Source organism: Chiloscyllium plagiosum, unplaced genomic scaffold (genome assembly GCF_037043375.1).
Source record: "Chiloscyllium plagiosum isolate Xiang-an unplaced genomic scaffold, Cpla_swu_hap1 HiC_scaffold_40, whole genome shotgun sequence".
Taxonomy (NCBI): domain Eukaryota; kingdom Metazoa; phylum Chordata; class Chondrichthyes; order Orectolobiformes; family Hemiscylliidae; genus Chiloscyllium; species Chiloscyllium plagiosum.
Window position 1 is genome coordinate 52,829,326 of NW_028270178.1, and position 19,809 is coordinate 52,849,134.

Consider the following 19,809-nt stretch of genomic DNA (forward strand, 5'->3'; position numbering starts at 1 on the left):
CCGAAGTCGGAGATCTCGCACTTTGATTATGTATGTGAGTTGATAGAGAGATTAGATGGAGTAGGTGAATTAGCTAAACAGCACCTGAAGAGGTCACAGCATACAGTAAAGCAGGTGGCAGGTAAAAACTCTGAAACCTTTTCGATTTCCCGTGGGGATGACATGTTAGTATTGCTACCAGTGGTAGGAAATCCCTTCAAAGCCAGATTTACTCGCCCCTTTCAAATTTAAAAAAAAAATGTTGAGTCAGTTAACCTATCTGGTAAAGATACCAGATATGACAAAAACGTTATAGTGTATGCCATGTGAATGAATAATGCTCCAGCCACATTTAAGACTCAGGAACAAAGTTGTGGTCAGATGAACAAATTGTGCAGTTATTCTGTATGATGTAGTGATCTTTAGCAAGTGATTGAAAGCTAACATGTTAGAGTTGCCAGAGCATGTTGAACGATTACAAGAAGCAAACTTGGTAATAAATTTAAAGAAAACAAAATTCACGAAGGCAGAGGTGACATTGTTGGGACATTACATTGGACATGGAAGGTTGACCTGATGGAACACAAAGACAAAGGGCTTTGAGGAATTTTCACGACCATCCTCTAAGAAAGAGGTGCTTCGATTTTTGGAACTGAGTGGATTCTATCGGAAGTTTGTTCCAAACTTCAGCACCGTATTGGCACCACTGATGGATTTATTAAAGAACAACACAGAATTGTGGTGGACAGAACAATGCAAGGGGGCTTTTGAGAATTTTAAAGCAGCATTAATCACCACGCCAGTTTTTGCTGCACCAAATGTTTTGAAACCCTTTGAAAATTGTGTTTGTGCTAGGTATATAGGGGTCGGAGATGAATTGATACAGAAAGATGATGATAGCACCGAATGGCCAGTTGGCTACTTGTTGACAAAACTCAATATCCACTAGAAAAACAATACAAAATCTCCATTACTGAAGAAACATCATTGAGTTTCGTACTGCCCTTACACTATTTTAATGTTTATATGACAAACACATTGTCAGAGTTGATTGCGGACAACAACAACAATCTTCTCTCATTTTTAAGACGAGTTAAAGCCAAAATATGAGACTGTTTCATTGGAGTCTTATGTTACCGACTTTAAACTTACAAAATGTACATGCTGTGGGTTCAAAAAATGTGATAGTAGATGTGTTATCGCGAATTTAAATGGAAAACGTTTAGATAAAATTTGACTTGTTCCAGTGTTATATATGTGTGCAGAATTGATACGAATGGTACAACTTAGATTAATGACTTTTGTATTTCATAATAATGGGATTAAGAATTAAAGGAAAAGAAATGAATCCATCTTTTTACAATGATGGTTCATTTTATTTCTGAAGGGGGGAGGTGTTATGAAGCCGAAAGCATGTCTGGTCACTTTAAGACAGAACGGGTTTTGCTGAATAGAAAGTACAGCCACAGATACCAGCTAAAGGTCAGGCTGTTCCACATGTCACCATTAGCTGGGAAATGGATACCTGAGTTTTGGTTGCTGTTTTGACAACTACAACTAAAGAGTTTAAATAACGCTTAGCAGACCAAAAGCCAACGGAATTTCGATATTATTGTTTGGGCACCTAGAAAGTATGAGATTTATTATAATATGGGAAGTATATAAACACAAGATTTTGAACACTAGAGGGAAAGTCACTGCCATCCAATAGCAGAGTAACTGCTGTAGAGCAAGAGTACTAACTGGCCATTTCAAACTCTCTCTATCAAAAATACATGTTCATGTCAAACCTACTTCCAGTAAAAATAAAACATGATCCTGGGACATCAGCAGCTGGAAGAGTGAACACAGCAGGGAAGATGGAGACCGCGTGGTATTGAGTTTATAATGTTTATTATGTGGATTGTTGAAATCGCATACTTTTATAGAGTTGGAGTCAGATAATACATAGTTAAGAAAAGACAGGCTTGCATTTCTGAATAGTTGTTGTTAAGCGTTCACTATTAAAGTTAAGAAACTAACTTTTTAATTTTTGTTTAAATGGTGGAATGTAGGAGATCTGTGTCACTCATATTTTAACAGATTACGAGGTGAGGCGAGCCTTTCTGGGTGTTTGGTTTTAATTAACATAAGGGTTCGAATCCACCTTTTAAATGTCCATTCACGCTAACCCCATTTCCCTGCAGTTGGCACATATCCTTCTAGTCCTTTCCTCCCCTCATATTTATCCAAATGCTTTTGAAATATTGTAAATGTACCACCTTCAACTACATCTGCGAGCAGCTGATCTGCATACCATCCATCTGTGTAAAGAAGTAGCCCCTCAGGTTCCTGTTTGTTTCTTCCCCTTTAACCTTAAACTGATCAGATCTCGTCCTCGATTTTCTACACCTTGGAAAACACTGAGAAAGCATTCACCCTTTCCATACCTCTCATGATCTTATACAGTTCTATAAGGTGCCCCACCCCCCCTCAGTCTCCTACACTCTAAAGGAAAGGTCCTAGTTTGTCCAACCTCTCCCTATAACTCAGACCATTGGGTCCTGGCAACGTCCTTGTAAATTTCTTCTGCACTCTTTCTCATTTCATGACATCCTCTCTATAACAAGGTGACAACAACATAAATTCCCAACTTCTATACTCAGTGTCCTTCCTGATGAAGGCCAGCGTGCCAAATGTTTTTTTCACTGCCCTGTCTACCTGTGACTCGACTCTCAGGGAACCTTGCACCTTAACGCCCATGTCTCTTTGCCTACGATACCCCTTAAGACACTTCCATGCACCATGTAACTACCAGCTTGATTTGAGATTCCAAAATGCAAGACCTCACACATCTATATTAAATTCCATTTTCCATTTTTCGACCCACTTGCCCACCTGATTTAGGTCCTTCTACAATTTCTGATAAGCTTCCTCACTGATCATGATACCACTTATTTTAATGTCATCTGCAAACTTACGAATCGTGCCTTGTACATTCTCAACCAAATCGTAGATAACAAACAGATATGGAGCCAGCCTCTAGTCTGACAAGCATCCTTCCACTAAACCCTCTGCTTCCTACCAACAAGCCAACTGTGTATCCAATTGGCCAAATTCCCCCAGCATTCCAAGTGATGGAATCTTCCAGAGCAGCCTGCCATGTGGAAAATTAACAAAGGCCTGACTGAAATCCATACAGACTACGTTAACCGCTCTGCCCTCATCAACCTTCCTGGTCACTTCACAAAACGACTCTAACACATTTGGGAAGCATGATCTTTCACTCACAAGTCTATGCTGACTGCTCCGAATCAAACCCTGTGTAAGTAATGGGTGCAGTCAATGGTATGCTGTCCGTTATTGTATGATGATTCGAGTACATAAGTAAAGACATCTTCCTGCTGTTGTAGAGCCTTGCTGAGAGAGCATGAGGGGCATTCGGTAGAGTTTTGATCTCCTTTGTAAGGAATGATCTCCTTAACACAGACACAGACGATGATATCATGAAGATAGAGTAAAGAAGCTGAGTGTTTAATCTGTAGAGCTGTGAGAGATGATGAATGGTGATACTGAAAAACGAGGAGTGGCAACAAGCACTTAGTTCCAAAAGAGATATTGATAGGGTAAGAAATTCCATACTTTACCCAGGATTGATTGGTTTGATTTATTGGCACATGTACCTCAGTACAGGGAAAAACTTTATTTATGAGCAGGGGAATCAGATCATAGTAAGCAGGGACAGGCAGATCATAGGGTGGAAATGGGCTTGGACAGAGTAAGGCATACAGGTTACACTGCACAGGACGTGCACGAGGCACGATCAACATGAACACGATCAGCATTACTTCAACATAGAGAGTCCATTCATCAGTCTAACGTGCCTTTCTTAATAGTTTGTATGCCTTAATTAACTCTCCCCATGTTATTGTGCAGTCGGCGTGTAAACCCATACTGAACGTCAGGTGTTCACAATCCCCAACAGCAGCCACAATACCTTCCACCTGAAGCAGGTAGCCATTCCCACCAGCTTCCGCCCTACATAGAGAACACCAGTCTGCCTTCTTGGAGATGGAAGATGCTTTATTGAGACTTCACACAAGACATATGTCTTCCCTCCTCACCACTATATAACCATGTTAAAGTCCCACGTTGTATCATAAGCAACGGAGCCACGAGGAGCAACGTGGAACAGACTGTCTGTGCAGCCTCTGCTCCATTTGTTCATCATGTTAGAGTATCGATCTGGAGATAGTGAGGACTGCCGATGCTGGAGATCAGAGTAGAGTGTCGATTGCTGGAAAAGCACAGCAGGTCAGGCAGCATCCGAAGAGCAGGAGAATCGACGTTTCGGGCATAAGCAGTTCATCAGGAATCAGCATCAACTACATCATTGGGTCCCAATGCAAATGCATTGATGGGGGAATGATCTCATACTGTTCCTGCCTATGTGGCTCAAAGGAATGAATGGCCTCGCCTTGTTCCTGTGGAATTGACGCAAATGGCTGAATGGCCTCATTCTGTTACCGTGTAAGTGACTCAAGGGACTGACTGGCTTCTTCCTGGTCCGATTGGACAGGGCCAAGGGCCTGATTGAGTTATCCCGGTTCCTTTTTGACAGTTCGATGTGCTGAAAAGTGTGATGATGCTGCAGCTTTAAAAAGTTATTTTGTCCTGGTTTCTTATAAGAGAGAGATTGAACGATTGTTCCCAAGCTGGTTAGTTAAGACCACTTGGGTAAACAGCTAGGGAGGCCTTAGGTTTATTTTAATGCAGCCTGAATGGGTGTGGACAACTCTCACAGATTAGGATCTCTGGGTTTTGGTTTCTCAGTAACTTCAGAAACTATTACGGTCTCTACAGGGTTGGATGCGTCAGTGACTATCTCCTCGTTACTACTCTCCCTGAAGTTTTCTCTTGATGGGCTGTTTTTAATTGCTGGATTATCGAAATGTAAGTGGCAATCTGTGTCTGAATATTCCTTTTTGACAGCGGCTGTGTTTACGCGATTTCCCTATATTGGAACAGTTCATTAGTAATAGTTCCTAGATCTATTCTGTTATCTGAAAGACTGAAGCGACTGGGCTTGTATACCCTTGAGTTTCGAATATTGAGGGGGGGATCTGATTGAGACGTATAAGATTATGAAAGGATTGGACACTCTGGCAGGAGGAAACATATTTCCACTGATGGGTGAGTGCCGAACCAGAGGACACAGCTTAAAAATACGGGGTAGATCATTTAGGACAGATCTCAGGAGAAACTTCTTCACCCAGAGAGTGGTGGCTGTGTGGAATGCTCTGCCCCAGAGGGCAGTGGAGGCCCACTCTCTGGATTCATTTAAGAAAGAGTTGGATAGAGCTCTCAAAGATAGTGGAATCAAGGGTTATGGAGATAAGACAGGAACAGGATACTGATTAGGAATGATCAGCCATGATTATATTGAATGGCGGTGCAGGCTCGAAGGGCTGAATGGCCTACTCCTGCACCTATTGTCTATTGTCTATGGTCTATTATCTTGTCCAATAGAATTAAGTTATTCTAAATTCCCCTTTCTTTGGTTTCATTTTATCTTCCGTGTTTAAATAAATGGTGTTTCGCTTCACATCGAGTAGTCTGACCTGTCACATTGCATCTGGAACAGACGCTTTACATTTTCTTTAAAATATGAAAATATTAGAGTCTAGGCTACTGCCTTCAAATATTTTCGAGGATCTCTGGTGTAGACCATCACACTAGACCTCTTCTCTTCCTGAGTAATAGGCTGGAGACACTGAATGGGCTGTCCCTGTTCTTCTCCAATAGTGTCAATGGGCTGAATGACTTCCTCATATTCCTGTGAAACCAGCCTGAGGTGCTGATTGAACTCTTGTTTTACTGTGGCAATGTGCAGTGCCAGGCAGTGCTGTTACATGAATGTTACAGACAATTGAACAGGACAAACCTGAGTGGTGTCTGGGTCTTGCTGCACATGGTCACAGACCAGTTCAGGAGCTGACGGGGGACAAAACGCTCGGAACATTGTGGAATGTTCAGTGACCATCCCCACTTCTGATCTTATGGTGGGGAGGATGGGAGCGGGGAGACATTGATGAAGCAGCTGAAGATGTTTGTGAAGAGGAAGCTACCCTGAGGACCTCCCACAGAGGTGACCCAGGACTGAGATGGTGAACATCTTCCTTTGTGCCATGTTTGACTCCAAAAACTGGACAGTTTACTCTGATTCCCATTAAGTTCAGTTTTGTTAAGCTCCTTGCTGTCAACAGAAGGCAACCACTGCCTTGATATCAGGGCCAGTCAATTTTACCTGAACCCTTGTGTCAGCCTCCTTTGTTCACATCAAGAGGCCATGGTATAGGAGCAGCAAGTGTTTTCTTCAAACAGGTGGTATTGAATGTCAGAATTTCTCTTCTCAAGAGTGTTGGGGGACCCAGATGATTGAAAGCGTTTGAAGAGGAGGTCGATGGATATTGACCTGTCAGAGAGTTGAGGGCTATGAAGAATTGCGTATGAAGGAGGATTTGAGATCAAGGGCAGATCAGCCGTGATCTTAGTGAAGGGCAAGGCAGGCTTGGGGAGTGAACGACCCGCCCCTGTCTCTGATGTTCTCACATTCTATTATTGGAAAGTTAGTTGGTGTTATTTTCATGGATGTGCAATTACTGAATATTGCAGCCAGGAGACCAGAGGATTTTGTGAGCCATCTCTGGGTGAGGTATATGGGCTGTATTCACAGTGAATCTGAGTCTACAACATGATCAACAAATGAAACGCAAGTTTCAGAGATGGAAGCTCTGTAAAGAGAGATGAGGACCCTCTTTCATACCCAGCCTGGGATTTTCAATTACATTTCCCAAATCACTTCAATGCATGTGACAGCCTTGAAGGGCTGAAAGATCTCGTCTGTTTCTTTGCATCAGGTTATAGATGTAAGTAGCCTCCAACTGTTCCTGTCTAGCAGGTTTGAGGGGATGAATGGAACATAGAAACATGGGACTGAGGAACAGGAGTGGGTCATTAGATACTTTGACCCTTCTCCACAAGGCACTAAAAGTGTGACTGATCAGGTTGTGGTCTCAGCCTCACTTTCCTATCTGTGTCTAATTATCTGTGACTCACTTCCCTGTCAAATAATTAACTAACACAGCTTTCCGTCCATGTGAACATAGAGGCACAATATAAACTTCCAGTGAAGAGAATTCCCACTTGAATGGTCTTTTAAGAATTTTTCGTCATCCCTCTTATAGAATCAGAGAGTCATGCAGAACGGAAACAGACCCGTTAGTCCAATCTCTTCACTCCGATCAGATATCAAATCTGATTTAGTCCCATTTGCCAGCATTTGGCCAATATTCCTCCTGTGATTGTACCCGCCTTGACCACTTCCTCTGACAGCAATTTCTGTACATACAACACTCTCTGTGTGAAACATTTATCCTCAGGTCCCTTCTAAATCATTCGCTATCTCTCCTTCAACTTATGCCCTTTTGTTCTGGACTCCCCTATACTGGGATCAGAACGTGGCTGTTAAGAATATCCATGCCCCTGATGGTTTTATACACCTCTATAATGTCACCCCTCAGCCTCTGATACTCCAGGAGAAAGCACCTCAACCTAATCAGCCTCTCCCCGAAGCTCAAACCTCCAGTCCTGGAACATACGTGTATATCTTTTCTACAGAAACCGAGTTGAACGCAGTATTTTTAAAGTGGCCTCACCAACATCCTGGGAGAGTTGGATTTGGCCGAATTCCCTTTGCTTTAGGCAGTGAGGAGATTCCAGTGAATTCTGGTCAGGATTCATCCAAAGGGTAGCACGGTGGTTAGCACTGCTGCCTCACAGCACCAGGGACTTGGGTTCGATTTCAGCCTTGGGTGTCTGTCCATGTGGAGTTTGCACATTCTCCCCTTGCCTGTGTGAGCTTCTCATGGGTGATCCAGTTTCGTACCACCGATGCAACATGCCACCACAACCCCTATACTCAATGCTCTGACTGATTAAGGCAAATGTGCCAAATATGTTCAGCACCACTCTGTCTACCTGCGACTCCACTTTCAAGGAACATTGTACCTGCAGCCCTAGGTCCCTTTGTTGCACAACACGCCTCAGGACCTTACCGCTAAGCGTACAATTTCTGCCCTGATTTACCTTCCCAAAATGCAAAACTTCGTATTTATCTAAATTATATTTTATCTCTCACTCCTTGCCCATTTGTACCATCTAATTGTGGTCGCGTTGTACTTTGAGATAATCTACGACTCCACCTTTCTGATGTAATTTCTAAATTTACTAACTATAACCCCAATGTTCACATCCAAATCTTTGATATCAATGATGAAATGCAGTGAGCTCAGTACTGATTCTTGCAGCACACTGCTGCTCACAAGCCTCCAATCTGAAAAATACCCCTCTTCCTTCAAGACAATTGTGACTAGCTTCCCCTGTATCCCAAGTGACCGAACCTTACTAATCTGTCTTCCAGTCGGAATGTTATGAACACCTTGCTGAGGTCCATATAGACAATATCTACCAAACTGCCTTCATCAATCTTTGTCACCTCCTCATAAAACTAAACCAAATTAATGAGACATGATTTCCCATGCAAAAAGCCACGTTGACTATCCTGATCAGCCCTTGCCTCCCCAAATGTTTGTAATTGCTAACTCTCAGAATCCCCTCCAACAACTTACCCACCACTGACATCAGGCTCAACGGTCTACAGTTCCCGGCTTTTGGGGTCACTGTTTTCTTTCTGGTCCCACTCCTCCACTGTTCAGAACAAGTGTTGAATGCAACCAGGTTGGTGATATGGTCGGTGATATCGGTCTCAGACTGGGTCAGGGTCAGTTTTAGTAACAAGTCAGGCTCTTTCCTTTAACACGTTTATGATCCAGAGCAATGTTATTCAAGCGATGATGGAAAGATGAATGGAAAAGTGTTTGGGTATTGCAAATATATAATCGACATTTCCCTGTTCAAAACACCGACAAACACACACACACACACACATACAAACCGGTTAACAAAATCTCTGCAATTTTAATTTGAAACAAATTTGTCCAAATATTAGTGTAATTCACGATAAAATTAAAATTGAGATTGTCCAAAATGTTATTCTGATTCCGAAGATATTCTACTCACATAGGCTGCTAGCAATGGGATTTCATCCTAGGACAGTTGGAAATGGCTTAATTCCCTTTGCTTTGGGCAGTGAGGAGATTCCAGTGAATTCAGGTCAGGAATTACCCAAAGGGTAGCACGGTGGTTAGCACTGCTGCCTGACAGCACTGGGGACTTGGGTTTGAATCCAGCCTTGGGTGACTGTCTGTGTGGAGTTTGTACATTCTCCCCATGTCTGTGTGAGCTTCTAATGGGTGATCCAGTTTCCTACCACAGCTCATGCTGAATTGTCTGTAGTGTGCAGGGATTTCTAGGTTAGGTGCATTAGTCAGGGGTAAATATAGAGGAATGGGTTTGGGAAGGTTGGTATGGACTTGTTGGGCCGAAGGGCCTGTTTCACCACTGTAGGGATTCTCTCAAAATAAGAATGGTAACGATGACTATAGATTTTTTTTAGCTCGCACACATTGCTGTGAAGGAACAATGAAGGAGAGAGAGTGCAATAGGCCATTCCTTCTCGGGCAGAGTATATTTTCTCCCTCTCTGAGTTGAATCACACAGTAATGTGATCTTCTCCCAAACTGGACCATGTGAGTTCTCCTTGTACATTGTCTTCATTACATTCCCTGTTCTATTTAGGTGCATCATTGCTGTTGTCATACACAGAGCTATACCCTAAACAGAAAATGGTCTTGTCGATTTGAAATATGTTTACATGGCCCAGCGTCATTAAAAAAATGTTTAATGTACTCAGAGTACCTGTGTTAAAATGAATGCATATTTTTACAAATATAGAAATTGCTGGAAAAACTCGGCAGGCCTGTCAGTACCCAGCATGCCTTTTACATGCTGTAGTTGTACCAGTATGTACCACTTCCTCTGGCAGCTCATTCCATACACACACTACCCTCTGTGTGAAATGGTGCCCTTTAAGCTTCTTGAAAACTTTTCCCTTCTCACGTTCAACCAATGGCCCTCTGGTTTTGGACGCCCCTTACATGGGGAAAAACCTTGACTACTCACCCTATCTATGACCGTTCTGATTTTATAAACCTCTTCTGCTACGAAATGTGACTCCAATCAACACGATTAGCTGTACTTTCAGTCATCCTGGGCCTAAATTCTGAAATTAAATACTGACACCTCTTCCTTATCTGTCAAGTCACAATTCTAAATCCGTTTTAATCAGTTTGTTCAGATGTATCATGAGACACTTCTGTGGGCTTTACACCTAGAGCTTTGTGCCCGGAGGTAGGGACACGAGCTTCACTCTGCAATACCCATAAGTCTATAACAGTATTCTCCTGTGTGTTTATACATCAACCTGTTCTGACACGGTGTGGCATTCCTCTGCAACAGGCAGGACTTAATCCAGTCCTACTAGACCAGAGCTAGGAATACTACCACACAAGATCAGGAATTGAAATCAAATCCAGAGTTCTGGCTCAGAGGCAGGGACACTACCCACTACACTACTCTACCCAGACTTTGCACCATATTTTAGTGCCGGCTTTCAGCTCGGTGTGGATTTATTATAATCAGGTTACCATTACTGAACTAGACAAATCAATTTGTATTGTTAAACAAATGCACGATATTTGTCTCAACTGTAGGATATTGACTGCACATGCTGCGCCATCGAAATTAACTATGAACGTCTTTAATTGCTATTATAGAACATAGAACATAGAAGAATACAGCTCAGTACAGGCCCTTCGGCCCTCGATGTTGCGCCGATCCAAGCCCACCTACCCTACACTAGCCCACTATCCTCCATATGCCTATCCAATGCCCGCTTAAATGCCCATAATGAGGGAGAGTCCACCACTGCTACTGGCAGGGCATTCCATGAACTCACGACTCGCTGAGCAAAGAACCTACCCCTAACATTTGTCCTATACCTACACCTCTTAATTTAAATCTATGCCCCCTTGTAATAGCTGACTCCATACGTGGAAAATGATTCTCACTGTCGACCCTATCTAAACCCCTAATCATCTTGTACACCTCTATCAAATCACCCCTAAACCTTCTTTTCTCCAATGAAAACAACCCCAAGTGCCTCATCCTTTCCTCATACGATCTTTCTACCATACCAGGCAACATCCTGGTAAACCTCCTCTGCACCCGTTCCAGTGCCTCCACATCCTTCCTATAGTATGGTGACCAAAACGGCACACAATACTCCAGATGCGGCCGCACGAGAGTCTTATACAACTGCAACATGACCTCAGTACTCCGGAACTCAATTCCTCTACCAATAAAAGCCAGTACGCCATATGCCTTCTTCACCGCACTATTTACCTGGGTGGCAACTTTCAAAGATCTGTGTACATGGACACCAAGATCCCTCTGCTCATCCACACTACCAAGTATCCGACCATTAGCCCAGTACCCCATCTTCTTGTTACTCTTACCAAAGTGAATCACCTCACACTTAGCTACATTGAACTCCATTTGCCACCTTTCTGCCCAGTTCTGCAGCTTATGTATATCCCACTGTAACCTGCCACGTCCTTCCTCACTGTCTCCAACTCCTCCGACTTTCGTATCATCCGCAAACTTGCTCACCCAACCTTCTAACCCCTCCTCCAGGTCATTTATAAAAATGACAAACAGCAATGGTCCCAAAACAGATCCTTGCGGAACACCGCTAGTGACGGCACTCCAAGATGAACTTTGCCATCAACTACTACCCTCTGTCTTCTTCCAGCCAGCCAACTCCTAATCCAAACCTCCAACTCACCCTCAACGCCATACCTCCGTATTTTTTGCAGTAGTCTACTATGGGGAACCTTATCAAACGCAGAATTCAATAAGGTTTGTGAGGCACGACCTGCCCTTCACAAAACCATGCTGACTATCCTTGATCACATTATTCCTATCCAGATGTTCATAAATCCTATCCCTTACAATTCTCTCTAAGATTTTGCCCACAACAAAAGTGAGACTCACCGGCCTATAGTTACTAGGGTTATCCCTACTCCCCTTCTTGAACAAGGGAACCACATTTGCTAGCCTCCAATCTTCTGGCACTACTCCTGTAGACAATGAGGACATAAAAATCAAGGCCAATGGCTCTGCAATCTCCTCCCTTGCTTCCCAGAGAATCCGAGGATAAATGCCATCAGGCCCAGGGGACTTATCTATTTTCACCCTTTCCAGAATTTCCAACACCTCTTCTCTACATACCTCAAAGCCATCCATTCTACTTAATTGTGACTCAGTATTCACATTGACAACAATGTCCTGTTCCTGATTGAATACTGACGAAAAGTATTCATTCAGTGTCTCCCCAATCTCTTCAGCCACCACACGCAACTTCCCGCTACTATCCTTGACTGGACCTAATCCTACCCTAGTCATTCTTTTATTCCTGACATACCTATATAAAGCCTTAGGGTTTTCCCTAATCCTACCAACTAAGGACCTTTCATGTCCCCTCCTTGCTGCTCTTAGCTCTCTCTTCAGGTACTTCCTGGCTACCCTATAACTCTCAATCGCCCCAATTGAACCTTCACGCCTCATCTTTAAAAGGCCACCCTCTTCCATATAACAAGGGATTCCAATTCCTTATTAAACCACGGCTCCCTCACACGACCCTTTCCTTCCTGCCTGACGGGTACATACTTATCAAGGACACTCAATAGTTGCTCCTTGAACAAGCTCCACATATCAATTACGGCCTTGCCTTGAAGCTTACTTTTCCAAGCCACACATCCTAAGTCATGCCTCACTGCATCATAATTTCCCTGCCCCCAGCTATAACTCTTGCCCTGTAGTGCACACTTATCCTTCTCCATCACTAGAGTAAAAGTCACCGAATTGTGGTCACTGCCCCCAAAGTGCTCACCTATTTAGAAATGTTATATTTGGTTGTGACATTTTGTTTTGATTTATTTCAAACAGTTAGGTCTACAAAAGAAACAGATTGAACATTTATGGCTTTATTTTCATGTGAATAGTTTGGATCGGAAGTCAAAGTTACATATCTTCCTCCAGTTTCACCATCTTTATTCAAATAACCATCCCTCTGATACAGCAGTTTTCATTTCACTGATTTGATAGGCAATTATACAAGTGTAACGACAACACCCTCCTCTCCCCACAACCAAAAGCGCAATATAAATTAAAAGGCATGATTGGATGTAGCCAAACACATTGGATATTGGAAATTTAAAAACTCTAGGATGTCTAACTCTTGTACCATTTCTGTAGAAACTCAGCACTTCTTGCTATAATTTGCAATCATGTCACATGTAATTGTTTCATCAATATTGATGTTAACTTGCTTCCCCACCAGTTTATAGATGTCATCCGGCTCAATGCCTTTAGGCTCTGCCACCTTCACAGTCATCATATCCAGAGTCAGTTTTGTTCCTGCAGGAATAGTCACTTTGGCCACGACAGATTTGCCCAACTTGTTGTGGCAGGCCTATCTCACATGGGAGCAAACGCTTGATGGGAGATCCAAATGCTTTTTTCACAATTCGGATCGAGCGAACAAGTTCCTGCAGTTCACTGGGCTCCAGTGAAGCTTGGTGATCATTACCCTTCCAGGTTTTATCCATGGTCACGTGACGTTCCAGAACTTTAGCTCCCATTGCCACTGCTGCTATGCTTATAGCAATCCCAGTTTCATGGCCAGAGTATCCTATTGGAACATCTGGAAATTCTTTTTTGTATTCAGTGATAACACGGAGGTGAGTGTCCTCTGGCTCCAGTGGGTATGCACTGGTGCACTGGATAAAGCAAAACTTATTATTGATGGGTTTGACAGTGTTGTAAACTTTTCTCATTGTTTCCATGCTCTGCATTCCACTGGAGATCACCATTGGACGACCTTTCTTGGCAGCTTTATCCAAATATGGGAAGTTATTGGTGTCCAATGACCCAACTTTGAAGAAAGGCACATTCAATTCATGAAGAAATTCAACAGCCATCTCATCCATTCCAGATGCTGTGAAAAAGATTCCAACTTCTTCTGCAAATTTGGAGAGCTCCTTATATTGCTCATGACTGAACTCCAGGTAGCGCTTGTGATCTCCATATGTGGGTCCCCATGAGTGCGGGGAATTGTAAGGCTTTTCTAATGCTTTCGTGTTAAACTTGTATTCCAATTCACTTTTTTGGAACTTTGCACAATTTTCCCCTACGTTCCTTGGCCATGCGAATCATCTGTTTGGCGACGTCCATACTGCCTTGGTGGTTCTGGCCGATCTCAGCGATGATGAAACACGGCTGGTCGCCGCCGACCGCCCTCCCAGGGCACAGCTCGAATTCCGCCGACATCTTCAAAGCAGCCGCGGTCCCAGCACAAACCGACTGTCATCTACAATATTACGGAAAGAACTCCTGGAGTCACAGTCTGCCCAATGAAGGGTCACGAGTAGGTTTTTATCACTGAACACCACAGACGAAGAAAAAGCATAATTGTTGGCCACAAAACACCGATCAGTATTACCCAACTCTCTCGTGTGACTGCCCTCTTCCTAAAACCATGAAATGATACAAGGCCGCTGATTACTGTCCAGCATCTCCACCCCATTGACAGTGTCTGCAATCTGTCCCTTCTCCTCCTAACCACACAAGGCAAACCAAGCTCAGGGTCTTTGTGAAAATCAAGGCCGGAGTGTGCCGGCCTCCTGGAGAGGGATGGGCATTTTAAATTGAAGGGGGACGGTGAGGAGGCAGTAATATCACACACTGGGCTGAGGGGTGGCAGATGGAGTTTAGTTTGGATTAATGCGAGGTACGGAATTTGGTAAATCAAACAAGAGCAGTACCTGTACATTTAAAAGCAGGGCCTTAGGCTGTTTTGTCGGACAGAGACCTAGGCCGTCAGGTACAATTCTCTAAAATTTGCATTTCATACAGATAGTGTGGTAAAGAAGGGGTTTAACACACTTACCTTCATTGGTCAGACCTTTGAGTATCGAAAGTTGGACGTCAATGTTGAGGTTGTACAGGATATTGGTGAGACCTCTTCTGGAATACTGTGTCTAGTCTGGTCATCCTGCCCGCTCATTCCATACGCACACCACCCTCTGGGTGTAAGAACTTCCCTTAGGTCGCTTTTAAATTTTTCCTCTCTCACGTTAAACCTGTACCGTCTAGTTTCTCCTACCCTTAGAATATACCTACGCTGGGACACTTTTCACTGGAGAGTATGAGACTAAGGGGTAACTTAACAGAGGTTTATAAAATCATGAGGGGTACAGATAAGCTGAAGGGCTGATGTATTTTCCGTAAAGTTGGGGATTCAAAACCGAGGGATATTTTAAGGTGCGAGGAAAAAGATTCACAAAAGTCATGAGAGGTAATTATTTTAGACAGAATCTGGCTTGTGTGTGGAATGAACTTCTAGAGGAAGTGGTGAAAGTAGGGACAGTTACGATATTTGAAGGATAATTAGATCAGTACATGGATAAGACATCAGTTTGGATGGTGCTGTGAGCAGCTGCCCTCTCCGTCTTCCTCTCTGAATGAATCCCTGTTGGTTTTCACCCTCTGCTGATGCCTGTGCAGTAGCGTGTGGAGGCCAGCAGAAGGTGGCATTGCATCACTTTAAGCACCACAGAGACTGCCAGACCTTCCCCACACAGAGACATACAGATACAAACACAGGAAATATTAGGACACGGCATTGAGCTCATCTGGTAATTTAAACAAAACATAAAGAAATACTCAATTCACCTTGTAAACTGTTAAAATATGAGTGACAGAGACTGTGTGGAGTTTGCACGTTCTCCCCGTGTCTGCGTGGGTTTCCTCCGGGTGCTCCGGCTTCCTCCCACAGTCCAAAGATGTGCAGAGCCAGGTGAATTGGCCATGCTAAATTGCCCGTAGTGTTAGGTAAGGGGTAAATGTATGGGTGGGTTTCGCTTCGGCAGGTCGGTGTGGACTTGTTGGGCCGAAGGGCCTGTTTCCACACTGTAATGTAATGTAATCTAATCTAAATCTAAATTTTTGAAAACCAATAAATTCAAGCTTGGTTTGGTTTTCGTACTCTGGGGCATAATTTAAACTGATGGGTAAAATTCGAATTGTTGTCCAAACAGCAACCATCTCATGGAACTATTTCACAGCCAAATGTGACATATTTTCCGTTGTCCTAGACACTCCGAGTCTGCCATCCTCTCATATGCACAGGCGCTTGTAAGCTCTCAGTTCAGAACAGCTTTCCATCTCTCTTAAAAGTACACTACACATTTTCAACTTCATTACATTAATACCCTGATGTCAATACAGATACTTGGAGCCAATCCGGATTTCTCTTGCTCTATAGTTTGTCAATATTTCATTCACTCCGTCAGGAATTTTGTTGCTCCATTGAGAACATGTCATTATTCGACTCCGCCCATGGGAATATATCAGTATTTCACTTGCTCACACTCGTGAGTGTGAACAGGATTTCAGTTGTTTCATGGCGACTGTGACACTAAAACAATCTTAATGTTTGTAGATGGCATCAAATCTGGAAGAATTGCAAAGTCTATGGTGGACAGTGTGGAACTCTAACAGGAAGGTGACACGTTGGTGTCATGTTCAGATGTATGGCACATGGGGATCAATGCAGAGCAGTGTGAGGTGACTCCACCACCTGGCTTCGCCGTTTCTGTCCTATTCCAGTCTGTTTCTCCGGGAATGGGAGAAGGGGAGAGAAGGGAATGAGGGTGGGAGTGGGTGTGTCCCTGCTGTTAGTGCTGGTGTAGGTGGGGTGACATGGGGAGGGGTTTGGAGGGAGTCAGTCCACAGTGTTGTATCCATGCTGTGTTACTGGTGTGGGGTGTGTAGTGAAGGGGGGGGGGGGGGGGGGGGGGGGGAGAGGACAACCATGCGGCAGTGACAGTGTTGGAGCATGAGCCTTGTTCGGGGGTCGGTGCTATAACAGATATACAGTGGGTGTGAGGCAGCAAAGAGGAGACAGTGACCCTTATTCTGACAGACCCTTATCCTGTATTGCTGGGCATTTCTTCAGACCGCAGATACTGCACTGAGCTGGCTGGGGAGCTCAGACAATGCTCTGTGGATCTGGTGGTGTGGCTCCCACTGGGAACAGAATGGTTCCCCTCTAGACTAGCCTTTCCACCAGGGCCACCGTGCCCCTGTCGACAAACCGTGGTGTAATTGCCCGTTATCTGCCATGCTCGGGGTAAACTGTGCAGGGCAGCTCCAAACAGAGAAAGCTCAACCGTGTGCCCATTGGCCTTTTAAAGATGGCACCAGTGCCAGGGATCACAGAATATCCAGGGACATCCGGGCAATGGTGAGTACCTCCAGCCATGATGGGTAGGAGAACCGGCCTGGTCTTGAATGAGAGGGACACCATGGGATGGGGTCGGTAGTTCATGAGGTGAGTTCGATACGATAGCACCAGGAAACTAGCTCAGCCTTGTGCGGATGATCCCTCTGTCACACTCAAGGAAAATGTCACTGAGACACATTATTGTTAGATTCAGCTCAATGAGTCAAAGAATCTGCTAGCCCTACTCTCAGATACAAAGCAGAACAAATACACATCCAATACTCTCCAACATCTGAACACCCACCCATATTCTGTTCAACCATCATTCCTGGTAACACTGGCTCATGTTAAATGATTATGTCAAAATGTTTTTACTTTAGCATTCTGAAAAGTGGGAACACATTCTTCCATGACACTGTCTCCCAGTCGCCCCATCTCTGTCTAATCCCCAAACTCCTCCCATGTAGTGATATTTAAACTGATTCGCCCGCCACCTCTCTCTGGCAGTGATGTTCACACCCACAGCACCCCCTTGTCATGGTACAATGGAGATATGGACCTCGAAATGGATGGGAGCTGGACATCCTGCCACTTCCAGCATGGGCTGCAAGATTCTCCACGCTGGGTAGGGATCTAACACAGTGTTACTGAACAATGCACTGGGGTGGTGCACAGAGTCCTATATGCTGGGAGGGTAACTGCTCCTGGTTTACAGATTAATGCACTGGGGTGGTGGACACAGTAGTACATGCTGGGAGGGTAACTGTTCCTGGATTACATATCAATGCACTAGAGCGTTGTACACAGTCCTACATGCTGGGTGGGTAAGTGCTCCTGATTTACAGATCAAGGCACTGGGGTGAGGTACACAGTCCTACATGCTGGGAGGGTAACTGGTCCTGGTTTTCAGATCAATGCACTGCGGTCGGGTACACAGTCCTACATGCTGGGAGGGTAACTGTTCCTGGTTTACTGAGCAATTCACTGGGGTGGTGTACACAGTCCTATATGCTGTCAGGGTAACTGCTCCTGGGATACACAACAATGCTTGGGGTGGGGTACACAGTCCTACATGCTAATAGGGTAACTGCTCCTGATTTTCAGTTCAATGCACTGGGGTGCTGTACACAGTCCTACATGCTAGGAGGGCAACTGCTGCTGGGTTAAAGATCAATGCGCTGGTGCGTTGTACACAGTGCAACATGCTGGGAGGGTAACTGATCCTGCTTTACAGATCAATGCACTGGGGTGAGGTACACAGTCATACATCCTGGGAGGGTAACTGCTACTGGTTTACAGATCAATGCACTAGGATGGTGTACACAGTCCTACACGCTAGGAGGGTAACTGCTCCTGCTTTACAGATCAATGCACTAGGGGGTTGTACACAGTCCTCTATTCTGGGAGGGTGACTGCTCCTGGTTTACAGCTCAATGCACTGGGGGGATGAACACAGTCCTACATGCTGGGAGCTTAAATGCTCCTGGTTTACAGATCAATGCACTGGGGTGGTGTACACAGTCCTACATGCAGGGAGGGTAACTGCTCCTGGTTTACAGATCAATGCATGGGTTGGGGTTCACAGTCGTACATGCTGTTAGGGTAACTGCTCCTGGTTTACAGTTCAATGCACTGGGGTGGTGCACACAGTCCTACATGCTGGGAGGGCAACTGCTGCTGGGTTACAGATCAATGCACTGGGGCGTTGTACACAGTGCAACATGCTTGGAGGGTAACTGATCCTGGTTTAAAGATCAATGCACTGGGGTGAGGTACACAGTCCTACATGCTGGGAGGTTAACTGCTCCTGGTTTACACATCAATACAGTGGGTGTATTTACACAGTCCTACATGCTGGGAGGGTAACTGCGCCTGGTTTACAGATCAATCCACTGTAGTGAGGTACACAGCCCTACATGCTGGGACGGTATCTGCTGCTGGGTTACAGATCAATGCACTGGCGTGGTGTACACAGTCCTACATGCTAATAGGGTAACTGCTCCTGATTTTCAGATCAATGCACTGGGGTGCTGTACACAGTCTTACATGCTGGGAGGGCAACTGCTGCTGGGTTAATGATCAATGCGCTGGTGCGTTGTACACAGTGCAACATGCTGGGAGGGTAACTGATCTTGCTTTACAGATCAATGCACTGGGGTGGGGTACACAGTCCAACATCCTGGGAGGGTAACTGCTACTGGTTTAAAGATCAATGCACTAGGATGGTGTGCACAGTCCTATACGCTAGGAGGGTAACTGCTCCTGCTTTACAGATCAATGCACTAGGGGGTTGTACACAGTCCTCTATTCTGGGAGGGTGACTGCGCCTGGTTTACAGATCAATCCACTGTAGTGAGGTACACAGCCCTACATGCTGGGACGGTATCTGCTGCTGGGTTACAGCTCAATGCACTGGCGTGGTGTACACAGTCCTGCATGCTGGGAGGGTAAATGCTCCTGGTTTACAGATCAATGCACTGGTG

General features: G+C 44.5%; 1 pseudogene; it reads right to left on the reverse strand.

Annotated features, from left to right (window-relative positions):
* Positions 1 to 13,285: 13,285 nt before the first annotated feature.
* LOC122547124 (N-acetylneuraminate-9-phosphate synthase pseudogene) lies at positions 13,286 to 14,370 on the reverse strand (annotated as a pseudogene).
* Positions 14,371 to 19,809: the final 5,439 nt, after the last annotated feature.